The sequence below is a fragment of the Heptranchias perlo genome, chromosome 2 (assembly GCF_035084215.1).
Source record: "Heptranchias perlo isolate sHepPer1 chromosome 2, sHepPer1.hap1, whole genome shotgun sequence".
NCBI lineage: Eukaryota > Metazoa > Chordata > Chondrichthyes > Hexanchiformes > Hexanchidae > Heptranchias > Heptranchias perlo.
The window spans coordinates 81241420-81260128 of NC_090326.1; positions in this window are offsets into that span (position 1 = coordinate 81241420).

Genomic DNA, 18709 nt, shown 5'->3' on the forward strand with positions numbered 1-18709 from the left:
TGCCCAGGTATGTCCTGTCCACAAATAGCAGGACAAGTCCAATCCAGCCAATTACCGCCCCATCAGTCCACTCTCAATCATCAGCAAAGTGATGGAAGGTGTCGTCGACAGTGCTATCAATCGGCACTTACTCACCAATAACCTGCTCACCGATGCTCAGTTTGGGTTCCACCAGGACCACTCGGCTCCAGACCTCATTACAGCCTTGGTCCAAACATGGACAAAAGAGCTGAATTCCAGAGGTGAGGTGAGAGTGACTGCCCTTGACATCAAGGCAGCATTTAACCAAGTGTGGCACCAAGGAGCCCTAGTAAAATTGAAGTCAATGGGAATCAGGGGGGAAAACTCTCCAGTGGCTGGAGTCATACCTGGCACAAAGGAAGATGGTAGTGGTTGTTGGAGGCCAATCAACTCAGCCCCAGGACGTTGCTGCAGGAGTTCCTCAGGGCAGTGTCCTAGGCCCAACCATCTTCAGCTGCTTCATCAATGACCTTCCCTCCATCATAAGGTCAGAAATGGGGATGTTCGCTGATGATTGCACAGTGTTCAGTTCCATTCGAAACCCCTCAAATAATGAAGCAGTCCGAGCCCGCATGCAGCAAGACCTGGATAACATCCAGGCTTGGGCTCATAAGTGGCAAGTAACATTCGCGCCAGATAATTGCCAAGCAATGACCATCTCCAACAAGAGAGAGTCTAACCACCTCCCCTTGACATTCAACGGCATTACCATCGCCGAATCCCCCACCATCAACATCCTGGAGGTCACCATTGACCAGAAACCTAACTGGACCAGCCATATAAATACTGTGGCTACGAGAGCAGGTCAGAGGCTGGGTATTCTGTGGCGAGTGACTCACCTCCTGACTCCCCAAAGCCTTTCCACCATCTACAAGGCACAAGTCAGGAGTGTGATGGAATACTCTCCTCTTGCTTGGATGAGTGCAGCTCCAAAAACACTCAAAAAGCTCGACACCATCCAAGATAAAGCAGCCAGCTTGATTGGCACCCCATCCACCACCCTAAACATTCACTCCCTTCACCACCGGCGCACAGTGGCTGCAGTGTGTACCATCGACAGGATGCACTGCAGCAACTCGCCAAGGCTTCTTCGACAGCACCTCCCAAACCTGCGACCTCTACCACCTAGAAGGACAAGGGCAGCAGGCACGTGGGAACAACACCACCTGCACGTTCCCCTCCAAGTCACACACCATCCCGACTTGGAAATACATCACCGTTCCTTCATCGTCGCTGGGTCAAAATCCTGGAACTCCCTTCCTAACAGCGCTGTGGGAGAACCGTCACCACACGGACTGCAGCGGTTCAAGAAGGCGGCTCACCACCACCTTCTCAAGGGCAATTAAGGATGGGCAATAAACGCCGGCCTCGCCATCGACGCCCACATCCAATGAACGAATAAAAAAAAAACTCGAGGCTGGACAGGCTCCTTGCTGGGGGTTTCCAGACCCTTCCCTCCCCACCCCAGCAAACCTTAGCCAGCGTTTCTAACCTCCTCAGTGGGGGTGTGCTACAGATGCACATCCAAATCCCCAAAGGCCCACTTCTCCCGACTCCTCCACCTGACCTCGTGAACTTTAGCATGGTCTGCAGCAGAGGCAGTGGGTGTACCCCAGCAATTACACTAGAATGCTCTCGCCCATTGATTTTAAACCCAACTCTTTGTTTAATCATGTTATTTAATTCTTGGCAAAAGAAGTTTTCAAAGTAGCCAAGTGGTCTACTCCTGTTACACTGCTTGTTAACAAACTAAAGAACTTTTATCAGTCATTGGTCAAATTAAATAATGATTGTAATCCTTTCCACTGCTTAGTAGTTTGTACAAATTGTATTTTTATTATCTCAGCTTGCTTTTTTACTTTTATTCTAATACTATTGCCTAACTCAGTTTCAACCATCAGCAGTAAGACTATCAGTTGATCAGAAATGCTCTATTTATTCGCGAGTACACACCCCAATTGTCTGATTTTCATGTCGTCAGTGTTTTGGACCCAATGTCCCTTTGTTCACATCTATTAAAAATAAGCAGGGATTTTAACACCCCTCGCTGTTCTGAGGTTGTTCCGTGAGCCCCTGTGGCTCGGTTCTTCTGAGTGAAAATTGCTTCCCCCCCACTTCAATTTCTGCCCTGAGGAAAAGGGCCTGTTTCATCGTCCTATTTGTACAGGTGATTCAAAGAAAGGTTGGAACAAAATCTCTTTTCCTGGGTGGTCCTCTCATCGAAATAGAGACACGCTTTCTTGCTGGATCAGCTTTTGCTTCAGCTTCGTAGGCCAATCCATATAAGGGCCATTCTTCCCTTAGCCATTTCTATCCCCCCAAAAGTGTTGGAGGTGTAAGAACATGCAGCAGCCATTTAATAGCTGCTGCCAAACAATAATCTGATCCCTGATCCCTATGGTCCTTCTAGAGCATCAACTGCTGAGCACTGGAAGCATAACAAGAATGTTTTAATTAGTTGGCCTTGCATTATAGTGTGAGATCAGCTGCTTGTTGCCACTACGTGTGCAGTGCTTAATTGCAGAGGTCGGCACCCCATCAAGCACCTCTATAACATCATTTAAAATAGAAGTTGATAAGTATTTGGAAAGGAAAATTAAATACAGACATAGAACAAGGCCAAGTGTTCAGAGTAGGTAGAAGAGCTAACACAGCACAGGTGCAATGGGTCAAATGGTTATCTTTTGTGCAGTAATTTCTTTGATTCCATGATACTTGCTTTTAGATGTCAAAGGCATATAATTCAAGTCTGCTTTTGAGTTATTGATTTTTTTTGGTGGGGGGATGGGTTGGAATGTTAGCTGTTTGGAAGATACACCAGATTTTTTTTGGTTCAGCGTTTGCTAGTTTTCAAAGTTTTCATGTATGGTGCGATTAACAGAGAACAATGAGAATAATTAATATATTCTTTTTCTTCACCATTTTTCTCCCCATTTCTCCCAAAAGTGCTGACTATTCCAGACTATGATTCAACAGCCCACTGTTACCTTATTCAAGTGTCAGTAAACTGTTCCCCAATGGGGCATCATCGTCAAGTCAGATCCCATTCTTGTGCAATGTCCACACACCTATACCTTCCAGCAAGGGACCAAGAGATAATAATCAGAAGTGGGAGCCCTGGCTAATTCTGTTCTTCTTATCGCAGGGGCACTAGGACAAATTGTAGTAACCCAACTGTTACCCCGGATCAGATCAGCTAACTGAACATAGACTGTGAGCTAAACCTGGGATTCTCTGGTCTGTAAGGCTTAGTGCTAGGCACCAGGCAATGATTTTACCCTCTTGAGGTTGTCATTGGTAAAGAGTATTTATCAAAGTGTAGGTATAAATTAAAGGGGTTGTATACTTTAATTTGACATGGTTGGTGGAAGAATCCAATGCCAAGTGTAAAAGGAACACATATTGGAAAATTAAAGGACAGAAAATTGCATGCTGCGCACGTATGATTTCTCAGTATGTGCTCCTGGCAGGCGATACTCTGTGCCTAATGGAAAATTCACCCTTGAATGAAAAAATAAGTCTAGGAACAAAAAAAACCTTCCTATGCATGGCTGTTTGTGGTGCAAACAGGTAGTCCTGTTGAAAATGCTGTTGTAAAAAGATGGCATTGGGTGCAATTTGTCAATAAATAAGTAATAAGGAATACAATAAACCTCTGTTGAAAAAGCTGGAACTTTACAAAAAGTGAGAGTAGCCAAGAAGTGACAACAAAAGATGGCAATGCAAATGAGTTCCAGTTCACTACGTGCGTGCAGTACTAATTGAAAAATTCCAGTGCCAAATTGAGATGCAGTTTGTGAGGTGCAGAAGTGAAGAGATTCTGGGGTAGAAATTGGACCTCGTTGCTCTCGTTCTCCATTTTTTTGTACTTATCAAGGTGAGAGATGTTAGTGACAGAAAATGGAACATTTGACGTGCCCAGTCGCAGCATTAAGCACTCCCAAATCAGGCGCAGCACTATTAGGTGAAGTGCGAAAGTAATTCTACTCCACATCATTCAGCCCTAATTTCAAAATAATTTCAAATTGGACAACAGCACAGAGAGGTACAGCATTTGAATGTAGTTTCCACAGGTGAAAGGCCAGTGTCTGACCCACAGCACCATGTATTCCATAACTGCATTGCTTTTGTATGTTTTTACAGTTACATTTTAATCTCTGTTTCACAATTATTTGTGTTTAAAATTCATCTCTTTACTGTTGCTTTGTCCACCCATTTCCTCCAGCACCATCAGATTTCGTTCTTAAACTACTTCAGCTAAATACTAAACTTCCATATATATGATGATGACTCTCAGCTTTACTTTTTCACCATCACCCTGGATTGCATGGCAGCTGCTGTGCTGTCTGACTGCTTGCCAATCCTGTCTGGTTCTTGTCGGAAACTTCAGCCCTTCACCCTTGATTCCATCCCCTTTCCCAGCTGCTGATTCGAGGTGAAACCGGCAGTGCACAACCTTGGTGTCCTGCTCGACCCTGAGCTGAGGTTCAAACTCAGGCCCCCCCACCCCCACCATCCAGTCCATCATCAAAACCACCTCTTTCCTCCTTTGAAATATCATCTGTCTCTGCCCTTACCTCACCCCCACTGCTGCTGAAACACAGGGCAGCTTTGTCCACCATCCTCCTAGTCAGACTCACAGGCTCCACCTTGCACAAACTTCAAATCATCCAAAACCCCACTTTCGCATTCGATCTCACTCACCAATGATTCAGTATGGGGGACTTTAGCTGGGAGTGGGTTTCGGGTGGGAGCAGGGAAAGGGTCAAACTCTGCCAATGGCTTCAATTTGAGGCCTGGGCAATATTAATTCCCGGGCCTCATATACATCCCTCCGGCAAGCTGTCCGACTGAAACGATCGTAAACAAGCAGCTGGCTGATTGCCAGCAGATGAAAATCAAGCAGTCCAGAAGCCGCCCGGCAGCATCCAGTTAAGACCTGGGGTGGGGTGGTTTCCGGCAGGGTCTCTTGGTTACAGAAAGAAATGTTTAAAACTTACCTTTTAGGGCCTCTGCTTCTTACCCGACAGGTTTTACTGAGCTGCAGTGAAAACTACTCTCAGTTGTCGGTTAAAATTTCATCAGGGTTATAATGACATCATAGGACACGGATTTGCAAGTATTAATGAGGTTCCCACCTGAGACAGGAGGGCACCTTGGTCACCTAAAAAAGAGCCAGTTAAAGCAGTGGTGGGCAGGAACGGTGGGAATAGGGCAGTAAGTTTTTGGAGGAGATTTTAACTCTGCGGCCGCTCATTCTCGTCGGGTGGGGTGAGTTAAAATTGCTCCTCCAGGTTTCAACAATCTTCATGAGGAACTTGAGCTCAATGCACCAAACCTAACGCATTGAATCCAAGATTCCCATCCTCATTGACAAATCACAATCAGGCTCCACCATACCTCTCAACCTCTACCTAACCTATGTCCCAGCTCATGCCCTCTGTTCTTCTGAGTCTGGATTATTGTGCGTTTCTCTTCTCTTTGTTCCCACTATCACTGCGGAGCCTTCAGTCATCCACCTTCTGAAATTCTCTTCCTAAACTCCTTCCCTTTGCTACCTCTCTCCCCACCTACAAATACTCACTCAAAACCTACCCATTTGACTGGCAACTGAAAAATTGTGCTTGATGTTTGATATCCCCCTTTGTAAACCACCTTTGGGCATTTAATTACGTTAAAAGGTTCTAGAAACTAAATAAGTTATGGTTGAGAAATGGAAAAACATTTTAATTGGAACAAACTTTGTCCAAATCAGACACAACTGAAATACTAAATACAGAAATAAAATAGGTTGTGTTCCCATTATATTTGTCAAGTTATTGTAGTGGCCACATTGGAAGTGGAGGTTAATACGTGTTATTTGGGTATGAGGACAGTTTAAGAAATAAACCAAATTAACCTAAACAGCATCTCCCAAGAAATCTTCAAAACTGTCTCTCCCTTTAGCCATTACCATATAATGTGATGCTTCAAAAAAAAGCTGGCACAGCCCCCAAAAAACGAGCAACTTAAGAAAGACTTCATCATGTGAAAGCAAGTAGTTACAAGGGCTATAAGCTTGGGTATACACAACAGGGGTTAAATTGGTTAACTCCCGAAAATGGGCGTTGGAATCGCAGTGCGTGATTAACCCGCGCCCAGTCGTAGCGATGCAGACAGCACGTAACATTCATGTTGCCTGATGATTTCAGTGACAGCTGCGTGTAACCAGTGCTACCTGTGCTGTTGATTGTCTGCATGCATCAGCAGGGGCCCCCGATATCGGGAGTGACTAGTACTGCTTAAAGGCAGCCTGCACCTCTTAAAGGCGAGGTGCACTGTGCCTGCAGGAAGTGCTGGAAGTGCTTTGGGAAGTGAATCTCTGCTGCAATAAACTGAAGAATGGCTGCGTCAGAGAGAGAGCTTGCACCAAGGTTCTCAGACGGTGCATTAGAGACCTTGGTGGAAGAGGTGGACAGGTGGAGGGCCATCCTATATCCGTAGTGGGGGCAGAGGCCCTCCAGACATATGCTGAAGAGGCAGTGGGAGGCTGTGGCGTAGGAGGTCAACGCCAGGAGTGTTGTACCGCGCACATGATGCAGTGCAGGAAGAAGTTCAATGATTTGACAAAAGTTGTCAAGGTGAGTGAGTTCAAGTTTCAAGTGGCATATCCTACCAATTGCACCGCTAGCCTCATCCACTGATCAATGCACTACACCCCCATCGCCCACCTACCAACAATCTCTTTCAATCACTACTCAATGCATTTGGGAAAGGATGGGCGCCTGGTTCTGCACAAACCCCTGTGCCAAGTTGGAGCTGGACTCCACCATGCCCCTTGACACTGTGCGCAGGTTTTCTGGCAGGCTTTCCAGTGCCCCGAGCATTTGATTGTGTACATCCATCAACCTTCTGTAATAAAAACAGAAAATGTTGGAAATGCATAGCAGATCAGGCAGCATCTTGGAGAAAGAAACAGAGTTGACGTTTCAGGTCGGCCACCCTTCATCAGAACTGGTGAACAGCCTTCTTCTGTAGCCTGGCCCATCAAAGTCATCATCTGACTGCTCTGGAGCAGAACCAGTGAGCGACCTCGCCCTCCGGCGAGCTGGCACATGCGGTATCCGTTCCTCCCAACCCGGCTCCTGTGCACTTGTGCCCGGAGTCTCATCACATGCAGATCCCTCCTCTATCCTAGCCTCTAAATTACGCGCAGTATCAGTATCTGACCTGCAACAGATCAGGTCCCCCCCTCCCTCTCCTTCCCCCTCCCCCCCCAACTCCAGACTGCTGCTAGTATTAATGACAAGGATTGTTGCCCCTGAATACCATCGGTTTGAATCCTTGTTCTTCTGAGATTTCGGAGTGGTTGGGATCTGGAACACAGTGCCTGAGGGGATGGTGGAGGCAGAGTCAATCATGGCCTTCAAAAGGGAACTGAATAAGTATTTGAAAGGAAAACAATTGCAAGGCTACGGGGAAAGGGCGGGGGAGTGGGACTAGCTGGATTGCTCTTGCATGGAGCCGACGGTGACTCGATGGGCCGAATGGCCTCCTTCCGTGCTGTAACCTTTCTATGATTCTATGATTCATGCATCCAATACAGAGAGGCAATAATCTGTGCCATTAGCCCTGCAAGGGGAGAGAGGGACCTGGTGCAATGCAATAGCAGCCAGATTTGGGTAGGAGTGGGACTGGAGGGAAAGGAGCCTGGTCAGGTACTGATTTTGACGGGGTCTCAAAATACTCATGGTTGGCATGTCTGCAATGTTATTTCATAACTATTTAATTACCATGAATAACAATTTAAAAAAATTTTTGTTCTTTACTTTCATTTCTATTTTACGAGTTTTTTTTGTATTAGGTTTTTTGCCACTTCCCTCAATATGGTCACACACTCTATCAGCTGAGCAAGATGCACCACAGCTGCAATCAGCCAGAGGTGCATATCAGTTCAGTGAGACAGACAATATCTCACTTGTCTTTTGTAATTGATAACATCATGTCAGGCATCTTTGGAACTTGCGCCTGTCGCTTCCGAATTATGAAGCGAGTGCCATACTCAATAAACTGTCACGGTATTTTAACTAACAAAATAAAGTTTTCTTGTTACTATTACTGTTTCTCAAATAAGCCAGTTGTATCATAGTTTCTGCCTTGAGGCTATGTGGTTTTTGCAGTGTAGTTGCTGTTTGTGATCATAAATCACAATGTTGTCCAAATTCTACAAAGATTACTCAAGCCACTTGGACTTCAACTGTGTAGTTGCAACTGGTGTAAAGCCAACTTTTAAACCTGGTATACTGAATCACCTTTATGTTTTTAAGTCAGTAAAGTGCTGAAAGAGGAGTAAGCTCTTTATCTACATTAAAAATGTCATTCTGACACTGTGTGAAACTGGCAATATAATTTTGCAATGCCAGTTTGCACTGTTCTAAAGCAAATACCAGCATAAAATCAGTACCTACAATGGAATGACAGTAACAATGAACAGTGGCTCTACAAGTTGGAAGTTTAAAATATCAGCAACAGCTGCTTGCCTATTCACAAATAAATTATGGTAGGGACTGATCCCTGAATAGATGAAAACATGTTTTCATTTCTGGCCTCCTGTCCCAAGTCTCAGAGTTTCTTCATCAGGACCCATGCAGGACAATTTACCTTGTAACAAAAACCTTTATGTTGTAGTAGTCATCCAAGTCCAGTGTTGCTACCCAAGCTTACTCATCATAAATTGCTTAATTCAGGTCCTGATGTAAGGGGTTTTGGCAAAGAGGCGTGCCTACCTCCAGGCTGACTCACCTCCAGGGTACGCACTGACAGGCTGGTGTAGGCTAGAGCCCTCCCTCCCTGTATCTGCTTCCCACTTTTGTCACAAATCCACCTTACAACTTGGACTTGGATCTCACATATGGGTCAGAGGAAGCCCTTCCACTGCATTCCTTGTAGTTCAAGATGGTGGGTAGGGTGCACTAAATCTCTACCAACAACACAATATCATATGCTAAATACTTTCAGAAATGCCTGGAACTGATACTCCCTTATGTTGTGATCCAAAACATCATTGAAGATATTGAATTGAATGGGTGACAGTGAACAACCTGGCTTCATTTCGTTTTTGAGAGATAAGTTAATTGAGTTTCTCACCCACTCTTATGCAGATCTTGGAGTTGGAGTTGCAGTGTACATCCCAGATAAATCCAAGGTTTTACCATGTGCGTTCCAGCTGCATGTTTGGCTGGCCTAAGCATAAGAGCCTTGGAAGTCTTCATAAGATATTAAACCCTTCATGGTTGAAGACATTCCTTGTCCTAATGAAAAGGCATTGGTGAAAGAGAGTTAAAATATCAAAAAATGGTATACCAACTAAAACACTGCTGATTTCCCCTAACAGCTGGCTGAACTGATGTTTTTAGACCACTAGCAGTAATAATTTGCCAATGTGTTAAACATATTTCAAATTGAAGAATGTTAGTAATACTGCTGAAAGTATCCACAATGACTAACGTGCTATTTTCCACTCAGTGGAAAATTACTTAGACAGTAAAATTATAAACGAAGGACCCAATAGAATTTGATTCTTACATACTAAATATAAATGTTAAATATACTGAAAATGTAATGAATCCCTTCTGATGTTCATATGTTTGTTGTAATGTATTAAAATTATAAATAAGTTTCTAAAACTAAATTCTGATTCTATATTGTGTCCATGGCTACAATCTGCTGCACCAAAATATCTCAACAGCTCGGAAAGGATCAGCAGGCAGCAGTGAGCTTCATGCAGAGCTTAGCAAAGGCATTTCAGCAATGCAGTAGTCATACTCCAAAATACCCAGTGTACAGGACATTCTGTACGTACAGAAAGGACTGAATGTTAGCATAGTGCAAAGGACTGAAAATGTTTCAAATCATGAAATTTAACAAGTTACAGCATATTTTATGTTGATTCATTGAAACAGTGAACTTCTTATTTATCTGTACAGATCCTATCTAGAAGACGCAAAGGTTAAAAAGCAACTAATTAGGTCTGGACTGGAGAGTTATGATGCCCTCCGTCATTTGCATATCTTCAGAAATATCATCAGAAATCTGGCCCTGAAAGCCTACGGGCCTTTGATCTCAGCATAAATGTCTGTACGCGCCTGCCAGTGACCTCCAGTGTTGACCTCACTAAATTCGGCGGAATCTGGGGATATCATCTATTTTAAATAAACCAGACGGATGTCCACATCATTGAGGGTGCATCTTAGATGCCCACCAGAGGGCAGAGGCCGCAAAATGGGTGAAGAGTGCTTGGTCCAGGGGTTGCCGGGGCCCCACTCCGAAAGATCACTAACCCATGCTCATTGGGTCCCTTTATAATAAGGGTGAGAAATGTTGGAAAAATTCTACTGACATTTGAACATCCAGGCTACGACACAGGCCTGGAGTTCGAGGTAAGCCCTACATCATCCATTTGGCAGGAGAGTACATTTGCTCTTACCCAGCATACTGTCCCACCAATTCTTTGCCGGGACAGAGATGAGGAAATTCCCAGCCTGGATATCCTCACCCATCCCCCCGCCCCCCAGCCACGTCCCATCTCACGCTGGTGTCCTTGTTTGAGACCAACAAAGGCTCCACCCAAAAAGGCCCAAGTGGGCCCATTTCTGCTAGACAATGGGTCAACTCACCTGTACCAGCCTGCCACTCTTTCCCTAGGCCCAAGGTCGAGTAAACTCCCACTCTAAAAATCCCTTCATTCTCTTATACCAGTGATCATGTTTAGGGCAGACAGAAGCCTTGTTTGTTGAACCTTGCTGAGCACAAATTGACTAATGATTTTGCCTACATAACAACCGTAACTTCACTTCAGAAGTAATTCCTTGGTTGTGTAGTGCTTTAGGACAGCCTAAGGACATGGAAGGCGTTACATAAATACAAGTCCTTTCTTTACATGGCCAGGAAAATGATTGTAAAACTCTACAACCTTCCAAGCACCACCCACACAAAAGCAAAAATCCCCCGCCCACTGAATAGAAATTCGGTCATCAACCCCCACCAACTTAGCATAAATACAGCCATTAACCTCCATCCACTGAGCAAATAAAAGGACGCAACCATCCTCCCTTCCCACTCATCAATAATTAGTCCACAGCCACTCTGCTGCACTGAGCTGAAATCTTGCTACCAATCCCACCCCCCACTCACACTGAGTTGATATCAGGGCATTCCCACCACTCAGCAGAAATAATGTGCAGAAACCCAACCCCCCACCTCCGAGAAGTCCAACAACCCCATTCCACTGGTCAAAAATCTGGCTGCTAACCCCCCCATCCCTCTCATTTAGCAGAAATTTGACCAAACCTCCCCCCCCCCCCCACCCCCACTGAGGACAAACCTGGTGTTCCAGCCTTTCCCAACTGAGGATAAAGGTGACCTTGACCCTCCTCCCACTGCTTCTACAGAGCATAAATGCAGCCTTCCCCTTTCCCCCAGTAAAAAAAATACCCCACCCTCCGCTGAGCTGGGCCCTCTACCCCAGCTTCGAATAAATTCAGGTCCATTTCTGTCCCCCATGGGCAGTAACTTACCCTCCACCTACTCAGAATCAAATTCCCCACTCCTGTTTCTTTCATTCCCTTATCCAAAAGCAACACCAACCTGTGTCCTGAGCTAAAAGCTGGCAGCCTACAACATCTCCCCCCACCCCTCACCACCACATGAGAAGAAAAACTCTCTCTCCCCAAGGGAATTGGAATTGAGCTTTGGTCCAATGGAACTTCCCTCTCCCACTGGGAAGAAAATTGGCCCAGGCCCTGTAGCACCCAATCCTTCCCCATCCAGCTTTGCTCTCTCTCCTCCACTTCTTTCCCTCAGCTCTTCCTCTCCTCTTCTCCCTCTCCCCATTCACCTCCCCTCCTTCCTTTTCCTCCCTCCCTGACTTCCTCTTCCCCCTTTATTCCTCCACTCCTTCTGCCCACTGCTCTCATTTTCCTCTTTCAGTTTCCCCACCCAATCTACCTTCCCCTCCTGCCTGCCCTGTTTCTTCCTCTTTCACCTATCTTCCCATCTCTACCTGCCCTCCTCTCATCCTTCCCCTCCCATCTGCCTTCTCTCACCTTCACTGACCCCTCCTCCCTCACCTGGGACCCGTTATCCCATCACCTTCTCACATGTTTGACCTGAACACTGAATTTGATCTTGTCCTCTGCAATGCCACAGGAGATCAACTAGCATAACTATAATTTTCTAAAGTTCTATGGACAGCAAAATTGTACCAGAGGATTAGAGGATGTCAAATGCAACTCTTCTCTTCCAAAAAGGAGACAGAGATAAGTTAGGAAACTATAGGCCAATTAGACTAACTTCAGTTGCTGCTAAACTACAAGAGTCTGATTTTCATTTATCCAGTCAGGTGTGAAGTGTGAACCCATCTGCACATTCAGTTTCAAGTCGTTTACATGGGCCTGGCTTACCCCAGGCACAGGTCCATTCCTTGACTGGGGATGGAAAAACAATCAATGTAGCAGGCCTGTGAGATAATGAGTAACAATTCGATTCACCCCATGTGATATCAAGAAACGGCTGAGTGCACTGGATACAGCAAAGGCTATGGGCCCCGACAACATCCCGGCTGTAGTGCTGAAGACTTGTGCTCCAGAACTAGCTGCGCCTCTAGCCAAGCTGTTCCAGTACAGCTACAAAACTGGCATCTACCCGACAATGTGGAAAATTGCCCAGGTATGTCCTGTCCACAAAAAGCAGGACAAATCCAATCCAGCCAATTACAGCAACATCAGTCTACTCTCAATCATCAGCAAAGTGATGGAAGGTGTCGTCAACAGTGCTATCAAGCGGCACTTACTCACCAATAACCTGCTCACCGATGCTCAGTTTGGGTTCTGCCAGGACCACTCGGCTCCAGACCTCATTACAGCCTTGGTCCAAACATGGACAAAAGAGCTGAATTCCAGAGGTGAGGTGAGAGTGACTGCCCTTGACATCAAGGCAGCATTTGACCGGGTGTGGCACCAAGGAGCCCTAGTAAAATTGAAGTCAATGGGAATCAGGGGGAAAACTCTCCAGTGGCTGGAGTCATACCTAGCACAAAGGAAGATGGTAGTGGTTGTTGGAGGCCAATCAACTCAGCCCCAGGACATTGCTGCAGGAGTTCCTCAGGGCAGTGTCCTGGGCCCAACCATCTTCAGCTGCTTCATCAATGACCTTCCCTCCATCATAAGGTCAGAAATGGGAATGTTCGCTCATGATTGCACAGTGTTCAGTTCCACTCGCAACCCTTCAGATAATGAAGCAGTCCGTACCTGCATGCAGCAAGACCTGGATAACATCCAGGTTTGAGCTGATAAGTGGCAAGTAACATTTGCGCCAGACAAGTGCCAGGCAATGACCATCTCCAACGAAAGAGAGTCTAACCACCTCCCCTTGACATTCAACGACATTACCATCGCCGAATCCTCCACCATCAACATCCTGGGGATCACATTGACCAGAAACTTAACTGGACCAGCTATATAAATACTGTGGCTACAAGAGCAGGTCAGAGGCTGGGTATTCTGCAGCGAGCGACTCACCTCCAGAACCCCCAAAGCCTTTCCACCATCTACAAGGCACAAGTCAGGAGTGTGATGGAATACTCTCCACTTGCCTGGGTGAGTGCAGCTCCAACAACACTCAAGAAGCTCGACACCATCCAGGACAAATCAGCCCGCTTGATTTGCATCCCATCCACCACCCTAAACATTCACTCCCTTCACCACCGGCGCACAGTGGCTGCAGTGTGTACCATCCACAGGATGCACTGCAGCAACTCGCCAAGGCTTCATCCACAGCACCTTGCAAACCTGCGACCTCTACCACCTAGAAGGACAAGAGCAGCAGACACATGGGAACAACACCACCTGCACGTTCCCCTCCAAGTCACACACCATTCCGCCTTGGAAATATATCGCTGTTCCTTCATCGTTGCTGGGTCAAAATCCTGGAACTCCCTTCCTAACAGCACTGTGGGAGAACCTTCACCACACGGACTGCAGCGGTTCAAGGAGGTGGCTCACCACCATCTTCTCAAGGGCAATTAGGGATGGGCAATAAATGCCGGCCTCGCCAGCAATGCCCACATCCCATGAACGAATAAAAAAAATATTGCTATTGTTTACAGAACCTTTAGGTTTCTGTCTAAAAAGAGGAGCCAGAGGTTTCCAATCCTGATGATCATTGGATACCTATGGGAAAGAGTGGCACTTACCTTTTAGTCATTCCCCATCCCCCTCCCCCCCCAGGAATTAAGTGTTTTCCAGGCACATAGAATGGAAAAATTGGCTTTATAGAGCCTATAATATGTGATTAAATTACCGAGCCAAAAATTGTGGCCATTTGGATGATTGAGGGCAGAAAGCAAAGTAAAGGGATCTTTCTCAGACTGGAAAAATGTGGTGAGTGGGACCTGTGTTGGGTCTGATGCTGTTTACTACAAACATAAATAATCTGGATTGAGGGAGCAATACTGAAATTTGCTGATGACACCAAATTGTGGGGTATGCCAAACTGTGCTGAGGATTGTGAAAAACTTCAGGATATAGGCTAACAAAATGGGTAGAAAGGTAATAGATGCAGTGCAAGGTAGAACAATGTGAAATGATACATTTTGGAAGTAAGAATGGAAAAAGGGAATACACAGGTTCATAATACAATAGAGAACCAGGCTGAATACAGAGAGTACAGAGGAGGTCTAAAAAAGGGAATGAGAGGGGCAAAGAGATAGTAAGAGAATAGATTAGTGGCTAACATAAAAGGGAACCCAAAATTCTTTTATAAACATATAAATAGTAAAAGGGTCGTCAAAGGAAGTGTGGGACCGATTAGGGACAAAAAAGGTTGGGGGTTAAATTCAATAACCCCGAAACCGGGCGCGAGCATCGCGGTCTGCAATTAACCCGCACCCGGTGCTTCCAATGCAGCTCAGACTGCTGCTATTGTGGCCCTGGGTACCACTGTGGAACAGTGACATCATAGTACTCCGGCAATCAGTTCTCCAGCTGATCACCAGGACTGCTGAGGCACCACCCCGTGCGAGTGGCAATGGCGATAGCAGTCGAACCTGCTGTCCAGACAGCAGCATTCCTGCTCCCAACACTGCCACTCCAGACACCAACTGCGGAGGCAGTGGGAGGCTGTGGCCGAGGAGGTGAATGTCAGGAGCACTGCACTGTGCATGTGGGTGCAGTGCTGATAAAAGTTCAATGATTTGACACAAGTGGTCAAGGTGAGTGAATGTATGGGCTCGATATTAGGAGGGAGGCGGGTTGGCAGCGGGGGCTCAACTGGGCGCGTGGGTAACGCGCCCAGTGATTTCGGGGTGCTCCACACGCGATCGCAGCCTAATTGAAGGCACTTACCTTGGCTTCCGGGTTTCGCGCTGGAAAGCTGCGCAGCAGGTGGACTGCACACCCGCATCATAGGCTGTCAGCTGGAGGAGCCTTATTTAAAGGGGCAGTCCTCCACTGATTGATGCTGCAGAAAGGAGCCAAAATTACAGCATGGAGCAGCCCCGGAGGAAGGCTGCTTCCAGGTTTAATGATGCTTCACTCCAGGTCCTACTGGATGGGGTGAGGAGGAGGGGAGGACAGAGATCTTCTCCCCGGTGGACGGGAGGAAGTGGCCTGCCTCTGCCACCATGAAGGCCTGGCTCGAGGTGGCAGAGGAGGTCACCAGCACTACCAACATATCACGCACCTGCATACAGTGCAGGAGGCGCTTCAGTGACCTAAGTAGGTCAACCGAAGTGAGTACACTTACTCATTCCCCTACACTCCGTCTGCCACATCACCGCCCCCACCCCACATCTCCTTCTGCACTGCCAACACTACTCTATCACATCACTCCTCACACCCACTGAAAGCTCATCCTCATCTTATCTGCACTCACTCACCTCGCCAGTACTCATCCCACCACTACCACTCAACCCAATCCTCATACAATCTCATGGCTCTATCTCATACTCACCCTCACATGCATCTCTTTCACGGTCAGCTTCACCCAACCTGCCACTACCTGTGCTGCTTGTAAACAATTTTACAACACCAAGTTATAGTCCAGCAATTTTATTTTAAATTCACAAGCTTTCGGAGGCTTCCTCCTTCCTCAGGTAAATGTTCAGGAGCTCCTCGAAGCCTACGCATTTATACATATAGAACAATACATGGTGTTTACAGAATGCCCCTGCAACTGCCCGTTGCCAAGGCAATCACCGTGTTCAGACAGAGAGGTGTCACCTGCAGAACCCCCGAATACACATTCAACAAAAAAACAAACAGGAAAAAAAACAGAGAGAGGCAGAAACATCCGGAAGGCAGAGAAAGCCAGCAAATGACCCATTATATTAAAAACAGATAACATTTGTTCGCTGGTGGGGTAACGTGTAGCGTGACATGAACCCAAGATCCCGGTTGAGGCCGTCCTCATGGGTGCGGAACTTGGCTATCAATTTCATAGCCAAGTTCCGCACCCATGAGGACGGCCTCAACCGGGATCTTGGGTTCATGTCACGCTACACGTTACCCCACCAGCGAACAAATGTTATCTGTTTTTAATATAATGGGTCATTTGCTGGCTTTCTCTGCCTTCCGGATGTTTCTGCCTCTCTCTGTTTTTTTTCCTGTTTGTTTTTTTGTTGAATGTGTATTCGGGGGTTCTGCAGGTGACACCTCTCTGTCTGAACACGGTGATTGCCTTGGCAACGGGCAGTTGCAGGGGCATTCTGTAAACACCATGTATTGTTCTATATGTATAAATGCGTAGGCTTCGAGGAGCTCCTGAACATTTACCTGAGGAAGGAGGAAGCCTCCGAAAGCTTGTGAATTTAAAATAAAATTGCTGGACTATAACTTGGTGTTGTAAAATTGTTTACAATTGTCAACCCCAGTCCATCACCGGCATCTCCACATCATACCTGTGCTGCAGCCACAGGGCATGCATCACATATGTGTAGTAGGAAGCATAAGGCAAACGTGTTGTGAGCATGAAGGGGATGCACAAGGGTGTTTAGGGTTTGTCATGGTTTTTACTTATATTTGATTTCTGATCAACTCACATTACATATTATATTGTCACCACTACTGCCTCGTCTTTGCAAATCTTGTCTAGTTTGTGCAATAATGCCCTTTCCTGAGGATCACTATGAAGACCCACAACTGATGCCACCCATTGTGTCACTGCAGAGTGGGTGTAGGTGTAATTGCAGGGCTCTTTTGTGCAGACGACTGAGCGATGTCGGCGATGCCCCCGGTGGCACCCTGGAAGGATGCGAAGGAGAAGTTGTTGAGAGCAGCGACAGGTAAGAAGATGGTGCTCGGGCCAGCCGGGAGCAGCTCGGCATGAAGGAGGCTGCAGATGTCCATGACTACATGTATTGTGAGTCTGAGCGTCCATGTGCACTGCTGCTCAGAGAGGTCCAGGAAGCTGAGCCTCAGTCTGTAGACCCTGTGGCGAGGGTAGTGCCCTCTGCGGCTCATCTCTCTCTGCGGTTGACCCTCCCTTCTGCTGTGCAGGTGGATGTGTCACAGCGCTGTGTTGTGGAGCTCCACGTGTCAGAGGTGGACGGCGTGGCCAGCGAGGCTGGTGATGCTGTTCGCCCTCCGAGGAGGTCATGACTGCAGCTATGGCGGCCCCCATCCGGAAGACGTACGTTTGAGGGGGTCTGCAAGGTAGGTAAATGTGTCTGCACACCGGGGTTGAGGTTCCAAGTTTGTGAATTTTATTGTTAGGAGGAGGGTGGTGGAGGCCAAACTTTGCCCAAAGTGACAGAGTGGCCTCCTGCAATGAATGAGGGTCTCCCCCCCCCCCCGCCACCTGTCAAATGGACCTTTGCAGCTGCCACAGGCTGGTGGCTGCAACACATCCATTTCAACTGAGAGTGTTTCCCCCAGTAGGGGAAACATGCTCAGTTGAGATGAAAATCCCACCCCTCCTAAAATATCCTGCAAATCAGGTCTGCTAACGACCTGAACTATCAAATTAATTGCCTTAAGTGGGATCCCGTCGGCTTTAATTACCGGCGGGAGTCCCGCATGCGGGGGCTGCGCCGCATCTAAGCGCGTCACTGGGGAACCCGGAAGTGGGCAGGTTGGAGCCGGGCTCCGGACCCGCCCCGGGAATCCCCGATTTTCAGAGCCCCCCTGCCACGAACCCGCTGGCTCAGACGTCCAAAAATCGAGCCCTATATGTCACGTGGCACATCCTACCAACTGCACCACTGCTCCACCCACAACACCCCCAGTCACCCACTCACCAACAAACACTGCCTATTTGTACGTAATGCTGCACTTCGCTTGCTGCATCTCATCCTCACATAGTACCACACAACCACCGCTCACAGGCCACACGCACTGGCAGCTATTGATATTGCTCACGGATCAGGTGAGCATGCAGAGCCCTGGCAGACAGGGCCAGTGTTCCTTGTTGCCCCCTTACATCTTCCTCCACTTCCCCCTCCATCTCCTCCCCCTCATCCTCAGCCTTTTCCTCTTCTTCCTCCACTTCCTACTCTTCTTCCTCTTCCTCTGGCTCAGAGTCTTGCCAGATAATCGTTGGCAATTGTTGTGCAACATGTAACATACCACGACGAATCTTGACAGCCGCTCAGCTGAGTAATGCAGGGCTCCAACAGAACGGTCCAGGCAGAGGAAGCGTTGCTTTAGGACACCAA